Source organism: Bombina bombina, chromosome 1 (assembly GCF_027579735.1).
Source record: "Bombina bombina isolate aBomBom1 chromosome 1, aBomBom1.pri, whole genome shotgun sequence".
Taxonomy (NCBI): Eukaryota; Metazoa; Chordata; class Amphibia; order Anura; family Bombinatoridae; genus Bombina; species Bombina bombina.
Genome location: NC_069499.1, coordinates 1,343,047,194 through 1,343,053,925, shown reverse-complemented (window position 1 = coordinate 1,343,053,925; position 6,732 = coordinate 1,343,047,194). Strand labels below are relative to the sequence as shown.

General features: G+C 36.7%; 1 protein-coding gene across 2 annotated transcripts in view; it reads left to right on the top strand.

Moving 5' to 3' along the window:
- Positions 1-3,592: 3,592 nt before the first annotated feature.
- The window catches only part of LOC128649424 (adhesion G-protein coupled receptor G1), a 209,359-nt gene continuing 206,219 nt past the window's right edge, over positions 3,593-6,732 (top strand). The window contains exon 1 of one of the 2 annotated variants that reach the window (XM_053702697.1): positions 3,593-3,744. The gene's annotated coding sequence lies outside the window, so the exon portion shown is untranslated. Of the gene's footprint in view, positions 3,745-3,770; positions 3,911-6,732 lie in introns of those variants that run through there. The other variant, XM_053702713.1, reaches the window with a different exon arrangement.

Sequence of the window (6,732 nt, the reverse complement as noted above, 5' to 3'; positions counted from 1 at the left end):
AGTTTATCAACTCCCCAGCTCAAAACTCCACATCATATTAATTTAGGATCTCTGTAAAACATGTATATTCATATTCCAGAGGTGCACGGAAGTACTATAAAATAATAATATCAAAAATAAAAAAGAGTGAAAAAAAAAAGAGTACCTTAGCCAGCAACTACCTATAATTAGAATAATTCCAAAATGAACAGACCCCGAGTGAATAGGAACAATCTGAAAAAATCACAGCAAAGCAGGTCAAAATAATTAACACCCTTTATTATCATCATATAAATAGACAATGAAAAAAACACCTAATTTAGTGAGAAGAAGAAAAGTTACAAATAACTTCAATAAAACACCCTAGTGGCCACTAGGAAAAACATAAAAAGTCATGAACTGCAAATAACCGCTATTTGTTTGTTTGGTGACAGATGAATATATGCTTGCCAAGCATTTGAACTGGCACTAAGTCTAAGTCTAGATATCAGTGGTTACTAACAACTGACAATTATCTGCATAATGATGAATGTGTGCCAGCTACAGTAATATATAAGGATTCAGTGTACACTGCTGCGAGGACTATCCTATTGATATGTTTATGTCATATAGACTTTTTATGTTTTCCTGGTGGCCACTAGGGTATTTTATTGAAGTTATTTATATCTTTTCTTATCACTTATTTAAGTGTTTTTTATTGTCTATTTATATGATGATAATAAAGGGTGTTAATTATTTTGACCTGCTTTGCTGTGATGTTTTTCAGATTGTCCATATTCACTCAGGGTCTGTTAATTTTGGAATTATTCTAATTATAGGTTGTTGCTGGCTAAGGTACTCTTTTGTTTCTCTCTTTTTTATTTTTGATACATATACTGTATATATATATATATATATATATATATATATATATATATATATATATAAAAATTATATATAGGTATAGATGTATACAGATATATATGAAAGGAATATCCCCCATATGTGAAGAACATTGGAATGTGAAATATTTACAGTAAATACATAGGTAAACACTTTATTAAATACGAATATTGCATTCATTTTTTTATATACATGTTTTCAGCTGCAAAGTGCTCCAATGTGTATAAATATATATATATATAGTCATGGCCAAAAATATTGGCACCCCTGCATTTCTGTCAGATAATACACCACTTCGCCCAGAAAATTGTTGCAATTACAAATGTTTAGGAATTCTCATGTGTATTTATTTTGTTTAGATTGGTATGACACAATAAAGTAGAGGGAAAAAAGCCAAATCTGACACATTCCATGCAAAACTCATAAAATGGACTGGACAACATTATTGGTACCCTCAATTTTATATTTGGTAGCACACTCCTTGGAAAGAATAACTGAAATCAATTGCTTCCTGTAATCATCAATGATTTTCTTACACCTATCTACTGGAATTTTGGACCACTCTTCTTTCGCAAACTGCTCAAGGTCTCTCAGATTGGAAGGGTTCCTTTTCCCAACTGTTGTTTTGAGATCTCTATACAGACGCTCTATGGGATTGAGATCTGTACTTTGGGTCATTGTCCTGCTGTAAGACCCATGACCTCTGATGGAGACCCAACTTTCTGACTCTGGGCCCTACATTGCACCACAGCATTCATAATGCCATGCACACAGTCAAGACATCCAGTACCTGAAGCAGCAAAGCAACCCAAAAACATCAGTGAACCTCCATGTTTGACTTTAGGGACTGTAGTCTTTTCTTTGATCAATTTTTCTCTTTTGTCCACGTCCAGGGAGATTAGCTACACTGCCATGGGCTGTAAACTTCTTGACAATGTTGCGCACAATGGGCACAGGAACATTAAGATCTCAGGAGATGTACTTGTAACCTTGAGATTGTCCATGCTTTTCCACAATGTTTGTTCTCAAATCACCAGACAATTCTTTGCTGCTCTTTCTCTTCTCCATGCTCAGTGTGGCACACAGAGACACACAACAGGAAGGTTGAGTACATTTTTCACCATTTTAACTGGTTGCTGTTGTGATTTGTCAGCACCTGTTAATTGATGCAGGTGAGTTTAATTACAAATTACAGGAGCATCACAAACTTGGAATGCAATTATTTCTTACAATTTTGAGAAGGTGCCAATAATTTTGTCCAGCCCATTTTTGGAGTTTTGCGTGGAATGTGTCAGATTTGGCTTTTTTTTCTCCACTTTTTTTGTGTCATACCAATACAAACAAAAGAAATAAACATGAGAATGCCTAAACATTTGTAATTGCAACAATTTTCTGTGTGAAGTTGTGCATTATCTGACAGAAATGCAGGGGTGCCAATATTTTTGGCCATTACTGTAAATATATATATATGTATTTATGTGTTTATATGTGTCTGTAAATACATATATATATATATATATATATATATACACACATAAAAATACATAAATACATATGTACACACATATAGACATATATATATAAATATAATATATACATAAATATACATATTTAGACATGTATATGTATGTATCTCTATGTTAAAGCCCTTTACCTGCCCTTTTTTCTAACAATTGAGACCTCATATCTTTGAGCCATTATAACTTTTGCTTGCAATATTTTTTTTTAAATAACCTTTATTAGATGATATTATTACAAGTGTAACTATACTTTTTAATGTATTTTTGATGTGTTTTGTGCAACTTTTTATTCGAGCATAACTTATAATATGCGCTACTTCTTATGCGTGCGAACACCCGTAATAAACCCCTTATCGTTTACGCACAACTGTTAGCATACCATCTAGCCCATAATATATATAAGATTTGTAACAAGCAGCATTTCAGCAAAAGGAAAAGTAATGTAAATGTTAAGTAGTGGTACTGTTTTCCACTGTTTGAGTGACAAATCCAGCCTCTGAGCTGTGAGTCATTGCCAGTCTATGGGGCATGACACGTGCAGTGTCTTCATGTATTAGACAATGCTGGGATTGAGAGGGGTGTGTGGGAACAGACACACACACAACATTCTCACCCCCCCCCCAATACCCCCTCCAAAAGGGGAGAGACGCAGAAGAGAGATAGGAAGAGAAACAAACAAATTAGACGGTAAGAATCTGAGAGTGATGAAACCTATTAAAGGGCAATAAGCATAAAGAGACAAATGGGAATCTGTGGGGTTGTGAGAGAGCAGAATAAAGACAGAAAATGTGAGAGTGGGAGGTTATGTGAGGGCAGAAAGAGAGAGGAAACTGAGAGACATCACCCAGGGGAATACGATTGTGACAGGGCAGGAAGGGGACTTATGGGTAATGGAAGAAAAAATAACCAATAGAGGGGGTAAGTAGAGAAAGAAGGGGAGTGAGACCAGGAAAGTAATCAGAGAGATTGGGAGGCATTATAAAGCAGGGAAAGCTGCAAATTGGGGGAGTGTATAAGAGAGCAGGGAGGGTAGGCTATAATTGGGGGGAAGCAAGTGTGAGGGCACCAGAGAGAGAGAGAGAGACTGTGAGCAGTAAAGGGTCTGAAAGAGAAGAGGAAGAGAGCCAAGAGGATTGTGCAGGGATCTGATAGGAGAAAGCTTAGACATAAGAATGAGAGATAACTCATAAGAATTAGAGACATGAAGCAAGAAGGGCAGAGAGAAGGGGGAGAGTGCAGAGCTGCTGTGTACCTAGTAAACTGGCTGCACGGAGTATTTATAGTTTACTCTGGGCTGCACCGTGCATGCGCTTTATTTATAGAGCAGATGGTACTACAGAAAACTCTTACTGCTGTGCATCAGGTTGGACTTTTTATAAATAATTTTATAGTATATTCTCTTCCTTAATTGTCATTCTACTTGTGCAATATGTTTATTATTTGTTATAAACAGTGCACTTCTATATTAGACTTCTGATGGCTCCAGAGGATATATGGGAAGTGCTGGAAACAGTAACCAGACGGTCTGGGTAGGTAGTGTGGCTGGTGTTGTGTAGGGCCTGGGGAGGTGTTTAGCAGTAATTATTGGTATGAGAACAGCTAAATGGGGCTTTCATGTTTCAGATAGAGCATATATTTTTTTTTAATTTACTTTTATTATCCTTTGTTGAATGAGCAGCAGTGCACTACTGGAAGCTAGCTGAACACACTGGGTGAGCCAATGACAGGAGGTATATATATATATATATATATAGCCACCAATCAGCAACTAGCTCCCAGTAGCGCATTACTGCTCCTGAGCCTGCCTAGGTATGCTCTTCAAGAAAGGATAGAACAAAGCAAATTAAGTAATAGAAGAAAAATGGAAAATTGTTAATAATTGTATGTTCTATCTGAACCACAAAGGTTTATTTTTTTTTTCTTGATTGCCCCTTTAAAACTATAAGTAAAGAAGTAGTTGGCAGGTGCTGGGCCAGGGCTGTCAGGGCTAGCAACGGTTTTATAAATAAATAAATAAATAAAGAAAACACTAGTAAAAAAAAGGACTGTACTTTTATGGCTGTTGACACCTTTATGGGCAATGTAGTGAGGGTAAAGCAGTTGTGAGGAGGGTTCCTGAAGAGTGTTGTGTGGCAGTAGTTATATTAGCTAGTAGTGGAGTATTTGTGTGTTGTGTGGCAGTAGTTATATTAGCTAGTAGTGGAGTATTTGTGTGTTGTGTGGCAGTAGTTATATTAGCTAGTAGTGGAGTATTTGTGTGTTGTGTGGCAGTAGTTATATTAGCTAGTAGTGGAGTATTTGTGTGTTGTGTGGCAGTAGTTATATTAGCTAGTAGTGGAGTATTTGTGTGTTGTGTGGCAGTAGTTATATTAGCTAGTAGTGGAGGATTTGTGTGTTGTGTGGCAGTAGTTATATTAGCTAGTAGTGGAGTATTTGTGTGTTGTTTGGCAGTAGTTATATTAGGTAGTAGTGGAGTATTTGTGTGTTGTGTGGCAGTAGTTATATTAGCTAGTAGTGGAGTATTTGTGTGTTGTGTGGCAGTAGTTATATTAGCTAGTAGTGGAGTATTTGTGTGTTGTGTGGCAGTAGTTATATTAGCTAGTAGTGGAGTATTTGTGTGTTGTGTTGCAGTAGTTATATTAGATAATAGTGGAGTATTTGTGTGTTGTGTGGCAGTAGTTATATTAGCTAGTAGTGGTGGATTTATGTGTTGTGTGGCAGTAGTTATATTAGCTAGTAGTGGAGGATTTGTGTGTTGTGTGGCAGTAGTTATATTAGCTAGTAGTGGAGGATTTGTGTGTTGTGTGGCAGTAGTTATATTAGCTAGTAGTGGAGGATTTGTGTGTTGTTTGGCAGTAGTTATATTAGCTAGTAGTGGAGTATTTGTGTGTTGTGTGGCAGTAGTTATATTAGCTAGTAGTGGAGTATTTGTGTGTTGTGTGGCAGAAGTTATATTAGATAATAGTGGAGTATTTGTGTGTTGTGTGGCAGTAGTTATATTAGCTAGTAGTGGAGGATTTATGTGTTGTGTGGCAGTAGTTATATTAGCTAGTAGTGGAGTATTTGTGTGTTGTGTGGCAGTAGTTATATTAGCTAGTAGTGGAGGATTTGTGTGTTGTGTGGCAGTAGTTATATTAGCTAGTAGTGGAGGATTTGTGTGTTGTGTGGCAGTAGTTATATTAGCTAGTAGTGGAGGATTTGTGTGTTGTGTGGCAGTAGTTATATTAGCTAGTAGTGGAGTATTTGTGTCTTGTGTGGCAGTAGTTATATTAGCTAGTAGTGGAGTATTTGTGTGTTGTGTGGCAGTAGTTATATTAGCTAGTAGTGGAGTATTTGTGTGTTGTGTGGCAGTAGTTATATTAGCTAGTAGTGGAGTATTTGTGTGTTGTGTGGCAGTAGTTATATTAGCTAGTAGTGGAGTATTTGTGTGTTGTGTGGCAGTAGTTATATTAGCTAGTAGTGGAGTATTTGTGTGTTGTGTGGCAGTAGTTATATTAGCTAGTAGTGGAGTATTTGTGTGTTGTGTGGCAGTAGTTATATTAGCTAGTAGTGAAGTATTTGTGTGTTGTGTGGCAGTAGTTATATTAGCTAGTAGTGGAGTATTTGTGTGTTGTGTGGCAGTAGTTATATTAGCTAGTAGTGGAGTATTTGTGTGTTGTGTGGCAGTAGTTATATTAGCTAGTAGTGGAGTATTTGTGTGTTGTGTGGCAGTAGTTATATTAGCTAGTAGTGGAGTATTTGTGTGTTGTGTGGCAGTAGTTATATTAGCTAGTAGTGGAGTATTTGTGTGTTGTGTGGCAGTAGTTATATTAGCTAGTAGTGGAGTATTTGTGTGTTGTGTGGCAGTAGTTATATTAGCTAGTAGTGGAGTATTTGTGTGTTGTGTGGCAGTAGTTATATTAGCTAGTAGTGGAGTATTTGTGTGTTGTGTGGCAGTAGTTATATTAGCTAGTAGTGGAGGATTTGTGTGTTGTGTGGCAGTAGTTATATTAGCTAGTAGTGGAGTATTTGTGTCTTGTGTGGCAGTAGTTATATTAGCTAGTAGTGGAGTATTTGTGTGTTGTGTGGCAGTAGTTATATTAGCTAGTAGTGGAGTATTTGTGTGTTGTGTGGCAGTAGTTATATTAGCTAGTAGTGGAGTATTTGTGTGTTGTGTGGCAGTAGTTATATTAGCTAGTAGTGGAGTATTTGTGTGTTGTGTGGCAGTAGTTATATTAGCTAGTAGTGGAGTATTTGTGTGTTGTGTGGCAGTAGTTATATTAGCTAGTAGTGGAGTATTTGTGTGTTGTGTGGCAGTAGTTATATTAGCTAGTAGTGAAGTATTTGTGTGTTGTGTGGCAGTAGTTATATT